Consider the following 11,096-nt stretch of genomic DNA (forward strand, 5'->3'; position numbering starts at 1 on the left):
GCTATTTATAGGCTCTTAGGACACTCCCTACAATTAATAGGGTAGGTAGTAACCAAATGCCATAGGTTACAAGAAAAAAAATCCAAAATAAATATAAATCACCGTGAGTTACAAATAAAATTTAAAATAAATTCTTAATTTAAACACAAAATAAAATCACCCAAATTTAATTTCAATAATAAATAAAATATTAAAATGTTACAACATTCCCCCGTTCATTTTAATATTTTAAAAACAAATATAAACCAAAGTTACCAGCCAAAGACGAACCATTATGCGTCATAAAGGTGTGCTCTGCATTGAACCTTCACTTAGTGAAACAGCAATCCCTACTCCAAAGTTGATAGTGGTCTCAGACTTGAACTACAACTACTTAAGGGAAAATAAGAACTACTTTTCACACATAATAATTCAGGTGTTAATATGAGCTTTATTAGCCAGCACGTTACAGCCTTGTGCTTATCCCAGTTTTTATGAGTGCATTTCAAGAATAAGCCCGATTTTCATAGAGAGCGGCTCCACTCTCACACTCATATAGGTAAAATCCGTCAAAGATGCTCTTGTAACTATGACATCCCACTCATATGAGCTACATATTTTATTAAGAGTTTTGAGTGAACTCAACCTTCATATATGTTACAAAATTAATGCATTTACATCTTAGGGATGAGTAAGAAAATATAGTGTATTTTTCTTACGGCCACCTTACGATTCGTTTTTCCCATTGAACCCAGTTTTTAGGATCTCTAATCACCGGGTTAGGTGTCCTCATATATGGCTCATGACGATAAGGGCTTCAACCCCATCCTCCTGGATGTACTCTAGACATTTTCTCTTGCCAAGCCCTTAGTTAAAGGATCTGCAAGATTATCACATGATTTAACATAATTCACATTAATAATTTCATCACTCAAATATGATCTCTTAGTACTGTGCTTTCTTCTTATAGGTCTGAATTTACCGTTACAATCACGGTTATTTACTCTACTAATAGTTGCAGTGCTATCACAATGAATCAATATAGGTAGTATATGTTTTTCCCACAAGGGAATTTCATGCAATAAATCTCTCAACCAATTTGCTTCTTCACTTGCTGAAGCTAAAGCAATAAGTTCAGCTTTCATGGTTGAATTAGAGATTATTGTTTGCTTCTTTGATTTTCAACAAATAACACATCCACCTAATGTAAAAATATAACTAGTGGTAGAGAGAGAATCATCTGACAGAGTATTCCAATCGGCATCACAAAAGCCTTCAAGTACAGCAGGATATTTTTTATAAAATAATCCATAATTTTTAGTACCAAGCAAATATTTCATAACACGCTCAATTGCATGCCAATGTTCTTTACCTGGTTTACTTGTGAACATGCTAAGTACTCCAACTGCATATACATTGTCAGGTCTAGTGCAGTCAGTTGCATAGCGCAAACTGCTAATTATGCTAGCATATTCATTTTGAAACAGGAAATAAGTGAACACTAGAATCAAAAGGAGTAGACACATGCTTATGGCCAACATAATCATATTTCTTCAAAATTTTCTCAACATAATGTGACTGATCAAGAAAAATATAATCACATGTTTTTGTTATTTTCATGCCCAAAATAACATTAGCCTCACTAAGATCTTTCATATCAAAATTGCTCTTAAGCATAATTTTTGTCTCATCAATTACATGCAAATTTGAGCCAAAAATTAAGACATCATCCACATAGAGGCTAATAATAACATGTGAATTTTCTCAAGATTTATAATATATGCACTTGTCACATTCATTTGATTTATAGTCATTTTCAATCATGTAGGAATCAATTTTTTTATGCCACTGTTTAGGAGCTTGCTTTAAACCATAAAGGGATTTAGATAACTTATATATCTTGTGCTCTTGACCAGGTTCTATAAAACATTCTGGTTGGTCCATATAGATCTCTTCATCTAAATCACCATTTAGAAAAGTTGTTTTTACATCCATTTGATGAATGATCAAATCATGAATTGCAGCAATAACAATCAATAATCTAATGGATGTAATCCTTGTAACATGAGAACAAGTATCAAAAAAGTCTAGATAAGCTTTTTGCTTAAAACCTTTAGCAACAAATCTAGCTTTATATTTGTCTATACTTTCAACCGGTCTATACTTTCAACAAGTCTAGCTTTTAAAACATGTTGGTAAATCTACTAATTTCCAAGTATTATTAGAAATCAGAGACTCTATTTCATCATTCGCAGTCTCTTTCCAGAAAATTGCATCTGGTGATGATAAATCTTCATATAAAGAAATAAGATTTTCCTCAACATTGTAAACATGATAGTCAAGCCAAAATCTTTTTTAACTCTAGCTCTCTTACTTCTCCTAGCTAGGTTCATTTTCATAAGTTTCTTGTATATGTAAATTAGAAGAAGAAGAACTAGGTGGGTAAAGATATTTTCTCTAGATTCTTGACCCCCACTATTTTTTGATCTAAAAGGAAATTTTTCTTCATGAAAAATTGCATCACCAGATTCAATCACAACATGATTTTCAACATCAAGAAATCTATAGGCTGTACTATTTAAAGCATATCCAATGAAAACACTAGTAGCTCTAGTACTCAATTTAGGTATTTTAGGATCAGTTAACCTCACAAAGGCTAGACAACCCCAAACTCTAAGATAACCCAAATTTGGTTTGTGCCCCTTCCACACCTCAAAATGTGTAATTTTTGTATTTTTATGTGGCACTCTATTCAACATATAACAAGCAGTTAAAACTGTTTTACCCCAAAGATTAAAGGGACAACCTGAATCAATCAACATGGCATTTGTTAACTCAATCAAAGTTCTATTTTCTCTTTCTGCCGTACCATTAGATGTAGGTGAATAAGGTAGAGTAACTTCGTGAATCACTCCTAAAGATTGAACAAAAGAATTGAATTCAGAAGAATCATATTCTCTCACTTTATCACTTCGGAGCCTTTTAATTTTTTTACCAAATTGATTTTCAACCTCAAGGAGGAACTCTTTAAATTTGGCAAAAACATCACTTTTATTTTTCAACAAATGGACATCAACATATTTAGAACAATCATCAATAAAAGTGATAAAATATTTGTTACCTCCACGAGTTAAAATTCCCTCAAATTCACACAAGTCTGTATGAATTAATTCCAATAGCTCGGTATTCCTTTCAACATTTTTGTGAGGCCTTCTAGTAATTTTTGCTCTACTGCAAGTGTCACATTTTTTAAAATATTTTTGCACTGAAGGAATTAAACCCAAGCTACTCATGATTCCCACATATCTACTGTTTATATGACATAAACGTGCGTGCCAAAAATTCAAAGAAGAGAGCATATAAACTTAAGTAGATGGTTTATTATTATTCTCAACATTCAATTTGAACATGCATGCCTTCACAAGCATAACCTTTACCCACAAATACACTTTTTTTGGTGATCACATATTGATCAGATTCCACAGTTTGTTTAAAATCAGCCTTATTAAGAGATAATTAGACATCAAATTTTTCTCATGGAGGGTGTATGCAATACATCTTTCAAAGTTAGCACCCTACCAGAAGTAAATTTGAGCTCCACCTCACTAGTTCCAAGCACATGAGTAGTATGTGAATCTCCAAGCATAACTGTTTTGGGCTCCTTAAAATGAGTGAACCAATCTTTATCATAGCAGATATGCCTATTAGCACCACAATCTGCTCACCATCCTTCAACACTTTGAACCATATTTACATCAGTTATCATTGCCACATATATATGGTTCTTTAGTGACGTGAGCTTGAGGAACAGCCTCACGTTTTCGATAATTGCAATTTCGAGCAATATGCCCACTAGTATATTGTTGCTTATTTTCTGAAGGAGGATATTGGTTTTTATTCACATATCTTGGTTTGCCTTTATTTTGTTGGTGAGGTTTACCAACTTTTTTCATATTTTTCTTCTTTGGCTGCATACATATGAGAATTTTTATGAAAATGACCATTGGGCATATTATTATTGGAAAATACTAAATTTACCTTGGATGTGTCATTGTTTGTATCTTGCATAAGAACATCTTGACCTCTTGCTTCCTCCTCAACGCGGATGCGAGTGATCAAGGTCTCTAAGGAAATCTCCTTTTGTTTGTAACACATGGATTTTTGGAACTCTCTCCATGAAGGTGGAAATTTATCAATGATACCAGCCACCACTAGATTTTCACCAATTTTGACACATTTTGATGTAACTTCAGCTACAATCATTTGGAAGTCTTGGACTTGCTCCTTAACTGACTTGCCATCCACCATTTGATAGCGGAAAAAGTGGCTTTCAGCATATTCTTTCGCACCGGCTTCCTCGGCGTCATATTTGCTCTGTAATGCTTTCCAAATGTTCTTGACAGAAGAGTATGTTGTATCATAATAATCATAAAAATGATTAGCAAGACAATTCAAGAGATAGTACCAACAATTATACTCATCTTTTTGGAAATTTTCAACTTTTTCTTCATGAACAAGGAGTTCATCATCGTTCATGCATTCAGTACTCTTCTTTGATGGATTCTTCTCCGTTAGCATATAGCTAGGAAACTTTAAGAAGATTAAGGTAGAAGAGAACTTTTCCCTTCCATATCTTGAAATGTGCACCTTTGAAGCGGAAAGGCTAGCTTATTGAGATCTCCCACATTGTGAAATGGCTTCTCTTGAGTACGCTCCATCTTCCTTGAATCTCATTAAAATTGTTGGTGAAATTACAATAAAAATTATAATTTCTATTTGAGAAACTCGTTGACGTTAGGTTGAGGCGTGGGTATCTCGCTCTCTTTAAGGAGATTCAAGCCTTCTGCGGAACAATGCTGATGCATCAGAAATCTCTTGACTTATCCCCTCCAGGATACAATAGCCTAACAACAACTTGTACGGCTCACACCAATTTGCACAAATTGGAGGAACCCAAAGCTCCACCAAAAGAACATCTTTTTTTGGCCAAAAAAGAACAAAAGGCACTTCGGAGTTTTTTTACGGAAAGTTGATGGGTGAATAATTGAGTAGAAGTTGGAGTGTTTTTTAGCATGCAACAAATGGTGCTATTTATAGGCTCTTAGGACACTCCCTACAATTAATAGGGTAGTAACTAAATGCCATAGGTTACAAGAATTAAAAATTCAAAATAAATCAAAATATCACCATGAGTTACAAATAAAATTCAAAATAAATTCAGAATTTAAACACAAAATAAATTCACCTAAATTTAATTTCAATAATAAATAAAATATTAAAATGTTACAACACAATGCATATATAGTCCAGTAGACAAAAATCACAATCACACAAATCACACTTAAACCCAGGCCGTGCACACAATCACAACCTCAGCTTAAACTTATTGTTAACATAAAAAATAAAAAAAGTACAAATAGAGATTACGACCCAATTTCGAAACTTTGCAAGGAAGACTGAGAACAGCAGAAGGGCTAGCTCACTGGGAGTCTAGGACTTGTGGTAAGAGAGAACCGAACATATAGTCTGTATGACGGTAAGAATTATAACAAGAACTACTGCATTAGAAACTGACCATATTGATGATGGATTGTACAAATAGTCACGCTTGATCGATGCTATTCATCTCTATACCCAACGCCTCTCGTAATACTCCTTCACTTTTAAGGAAATAAGTGCAATTGACAAAGAAGAAAAGGAGGTTGTAATAGTATTATTGCAAATGTTGCAGAAGCAACCAGCCATCTCCTCCTTGCTGATGTCGTACGTACTTTGGAAGAATGTGTTTGACGATGAGAATCTCCATATCTTTGGTTAATTTAATAAGGTCATTCACGATCCTACAATAAAACATAATTTGATACCGATGGGGACCCCTCGATTCACACTCTTCCATCGCGACGAGGTTTCTCAATAAACAGAAATTATTACGCCCCCACTCTATCGATGAAATCTCCATTACTCCGTTGTCCAAGGTTATGGTAAGGATTTTATCTTCGCTTTGTCTACATTTGAATTAGACACCAATTTGCACAAGCTTCGTTGCAGAAGGAGGGAGCGAGAACCATGATGGGAAAACTCCAATAATGTTGTCTGGTTCAACTGAAAGGAGTCGATAAGTGTCAAGTAGATGACGGCTTTTGGATGTCTTCTCTACAGTCATAACCGGATCCTTCCGCCACATTCTGCCATGAAGCTCCTTCTCCTAGAGTCTGCAACAAAGCTCCCACAAAGACTTGGACTTTCCAGGAGATTCTTGATTGTGTATGTCTACTTCCTTTGTGAGTTCGAATAAACAGTCAACAACTCTCCAAGGCAGCTGGTCTTCTAGTAGAAACAAGTCTAATGTGCAATTTTAGCTAGTTGGGCTAAGTTATCTCTAACTGCTCTTTGATAGCTATTCCTTTTGAATTTTGATTTCTTGATATGAACAAAATTCAAAACCACATATCATCCGCACTTACTCCGTCCAACACTTCTTCAATTCTCTTCTAGGTAGTAGATAGTAGTAGGTAGACATCTCCAATAGAATAACTAAATTCAATTTTTAGCTATATATAATTATTTTTGAAGGAAAACTCAACTCCAGCAGACTCATATTATCCGCACTTACTCCATCCAACACTTCTTCAATTCTCTTCTAGGTAGTAGATATTAGTAGGTAGACATCTCCAACAGAAGAGCTAAATTCAATTTTTAGCTATATATAACTATTTTGAAGGAAAACTCAACTCCAACAAACTAGCTATAGCTAAGTTAAATTTACCTTTAGCTAAAATGGCTAACTTATATAGCTAGACAATCAAGAATGGCTAAAGCAAAAGTTATATTTCTCTCTCTTCTTTTGTCCACATGTCAATTTACAATTTGATAAAATATAGTATATCACTTACAAATAGCTACTACTGCTGGAGCAAGATTGTTAAATCAATAGCTATATTTCTTAACTTACTCCGTCCAACACTTCTTCAATTCTCTTCTAGGTAGTAGATAGTAGTATGTAGACATCTCCAACAAAATAATTTAATTTAATTTTTAGCTATATATAACTATTTTTAAAGGAAAACTCAACTCCAACAGACTCATATCATCCGCACTTACTCCATCCAACACTTCTTCAATTCTCTTCTATGTAGTAGATAGTAGTCTGTAGACATCTCCAACAGAATAGATCAATTCAATTTTTAGCTATATATAATTATTTTTGAAAGAAAACTCAACTCCAACAGACAAGCTATAACTAAGTTAAATTTAACTTTAGCTAAATTGGCTAACTATATTTAGCTAGACAATCAAGAATAGCTAAAGCAAAAGTTCTATTTCTCTCTCTTCTTTTGTCCACATGTCAATTTATAATTCGATAAAATGTACATTTACAAATAGCTACTATTGCTGGAGCAACATTATTAAATCAATAACTATATTTCTTAACTTTAGCTAAATTTAATTAAAAAGTAATTTCTACTGTTGGAGACGCTCTATCCTCATTTACTTTCTCACCTTCCCCTACATTTACCAAACATGTACTTTAATCTAAGTAACTTTGAAAATCAGTTTAGAATAATTGTGACAATTACAAAATATTTTTTAATAAAGTAAATTCGTAAAAATTACTTCGAACACCCACGTTTTTTCCACTTTGTCCTCTCTGCAAAATTTCATGTAGCATTGGCATAGTAGGCACACATCCATTTTTTAATAAAATAAATCTGAAATACATGTAATATCTAAAAAAGTGGTTCACCTAACATTACTCATAGTATGATACATGTGTCTGGGCTTTCACAATCAGTTACTTGATCAAACTTATACACTAGCGCAAGAGGTGTTTTGTCTAAATTATGCAAGAATGGTGGTTGGTGATGACGGCTTGATATTGTGTCTCAGACAAATTTGATCTTCCACATGCATTATGGTTGATAAGACATAACTGAACAATTTCGATCCACGTTTGTCGTTCATAGAGGTAGCTTTTAAGCTAGCCAACACTTTCGATAGGCATCTCATGCCCAGACCATGATCTTCGTTAACTAGCCTTCAACAGACTGATATTGAGGTTCTATGTTTGTGGGGAAAAATTAGGGGTGGGCATTTTGTACCAAAAATGTGGTTACCGACCCGAACCGCACCGAAAAAACGGTTCGGTAACCGCACCGAACTAAAACGGTGTCGTTTTATGATCACACCGCACCGAACCGTATAAAAGCGGTTCGGTTGGGGTTTCGAGTCATAAACAGCCCGATTTAAACCGACCCACACCGAATTTATTTTAATTACATTCTATTTATTTATTATTTCTTTATTGATGGAAATGTTGGTTTTCAATATATAAGAAATCCATTTTTGATTAGGTTTTTAGTTTGTAATAAGTTGCTATGTTTGCTTGATCATTGATATATATATATATATATATATATATATATATATCAATGAGTGTGTGTGTGTGTGTGTGTGTGTAATAAGTTGCTATGGTCTTTCTGCAAGTTGCTTGATATTTGAGTGACATTTGCCGATTTGTGTGGACTCTAAATGCATTCAAAATTTATTTATGCCTTATTGAAATTGTTAGGTAAAAGTAAGCCTGATTTTGGCCCTCTCTTTCTAGTTGAAATTAATAAATCGCTCCGAACCGAAACCGACCCGCACCGCACCGCACCGAAAAATGGTGTAACCGAAATAATCGGTTCAACCTTTTTGTAATGCGGTTTGATATATAAGCCAACTGAAAAAAGCGGTTTGGGCCTCAAACCCAACCGAACCGCACCACGCCCACCCCTAGGAAAAATGCCTTGTGCTTTCAAGGTAGAAACTATAGGAAATTGGTAAAAAAAAAAAAAAAAAAAACAAGAGTAAAAAGGGAAAGTATAACTTCTTTTTTTAAAGATAATAGACAGTCACTTTATTGATAATAATAAGAAGAAATAGTATAACTTATAGATGTAGAAACTACATCAAAATATAAAATAATAAGAACAAAATCAGATGCAACTAGGCATCGGAAATAAAACATAACAAGGAGATTAAGAGATGCAATTAAGCATTTGATGAGGCATCGGACATAATCCGGGCTATGTAAAATTGTACCATTAGTATGGTCAACCGTACTTCCACGCAATGATAGGCGTCGAATAGAGGGTGACCTTCTATCAAGGTAACCGGCGATAGTTTGACCGATCTTGCCTACTACACACAGAATAATACGTTGAATAGAGAGCAATTTTCTACCTAAGTAGCCAAAAAACGCATTCCAAAATGCTAAGAAAAGTTGGGCCCATAAGAAATCTCCTGGATCCCAGATATGAACCCTAACAGGACTCATACACCAGTTGTAAAGCCCCAAAAAGGAAGGCCCAATCAAAAGGCCCACAAGATTCTCCTCTGGACACCCAGAAGTTCTCTAGGCACCCAGACCGTCCCTGACTTCGACCCCAGCCTCTGCTCCACCACTCTTGGCCTGAGAGAGATCATCCAGTCCCCACCAACACGAAGCCCCCCCACCGCCACCACTGTCACCTGCCAGAACGCATATGCCGCCTAGACCCCATACATTGAATCGCCCTGCTGTCAGATCACCCTCTCGATCTGGGACGCTACCGGACAACCGCCACTCCAGTGCACTGGGAAACTGAGTTGAAATCCGGCTCCTCTCGAGCCCCTCACTCAGCCACATCCCCTCCAAACCAACGCAGCACACCGGCGACTTGAGTCGTGCCCGACTTGGCCGAAGACGCCCAACTCTCGGTGCAGACCCTATCTAGGAAGGCAATGCAGCCATGGCTTTTTCATCCACGATCAGAATAGATCTAAAAGGGAGAACTTGCCACAAGCTTAGGTGCGAAGCACGACAGGAGCTGTGAGCGAAAGACCCGACACCGAGGACGGTACCGGAACAGTACTCCATCGAAGATGGAGAAAAGTACGGAGAGGCAGGAGGCGACGCTCTCCCAACCCTAGCAGAGCAAACCCGCTAGGTATTTTCATTTTCTAGTTTCAGGGAAAGTGTAACTTGATGTGATGTATACGTTAATAAATTCATAATTTTAAGCTGTTATAATTTTAGGTTTTGAATTTATCGATCACAGACTCTTAAAATTGTTTCTTAGGTGAGCACGTAAGACGGTACGATAAATAATAATTTTTTTTAATATAGAGTCCTAAGTTGAACAGTCCCCATTCCACGAGTAAATTTCCGACACTACCCCTATATAAAGCTCTTTATATATGTCCATAAGTACATTAACCCTAGATGGATCTTGTTCGAGGAAGCTAATTACTGATGAAGATGATTAATAGCCTATCAAGAAAGTTGCTATGGTGTCTTGATTTTATTCCCTGCTGGCTCAAAACGATTTTCAATGTGCATGATGACAGGTGGTCTAAGAAACTCCCAGATGATGTCATGCAATTGATTCTACAACGATTGCACATGTCTGATTATCTTAGTTGTCGTGACGTATGCCGTTCTTGGCGAGCTGTAATCGTCAGCAAACGTCGTCTTCCGGCTAATGATCCTACTAATCAATTCCCATGGCTTTTGCTCGATTCTTGTTATTCATACTACATCAAAGATGGCTGCCTCGTAAGTGATCGAAAGCTTTACAAATCCAAAAAGGATTGCACAATTTACTGGCCGCGTTGTGTTGGATCAATTGAGGGTTGGCTGATCATGTCTTCTAAATATGAATCAGTTTATCACTTCTTCCTCTTGAACCCCGTATTAGGAGCTCAAATTATGCTCCCATCACATTCCGCAGGTAAAGTCTATAAAATAAAAGCAGCAGCCTCTTCAATACCAACGGAAACAAGGTTGCAGCAGCCGCGGCGGCTGTGTTATGTGTCTTGCCTTGTTTCTTGCATTGACGTTGAAAAACAAGGTCAGTTGGCTTTTTGTGCCCCCGGTGATAAATCATGGACCTCCATTGAGGCCGACGCGGCGGAGTGGGATGATATGGCTCTAGGATTTCTGGATATAGAAATAGTTGATGGGAAATTATATGCGGTAGGTAGCCACGCATTAGAGTTTTTAATGGTGTTTGACATTGAATTAGATACCAATGGCTGCGGAATTCATACCTGCACAGCGCAAAGGTTGGTTACTCATCACCCCAACTTTGAGA

This window comes from Rosa chinensis, chromosome 2 (assembly GCF_002994745.2).
Source record: "Rosa chinensis cultivar Old Blush chromosome 2, RchiOBHm-V2, whole genome shotgun sequence".
In the NCBI taxonomy this organism is placed as follows: domain Eukaryota; kingdom Viridiplantae; phylum Streptophyta; class Magnoliopsida; order Rosales; family Rosaceae; genus Rosa; species Rosa chinensis.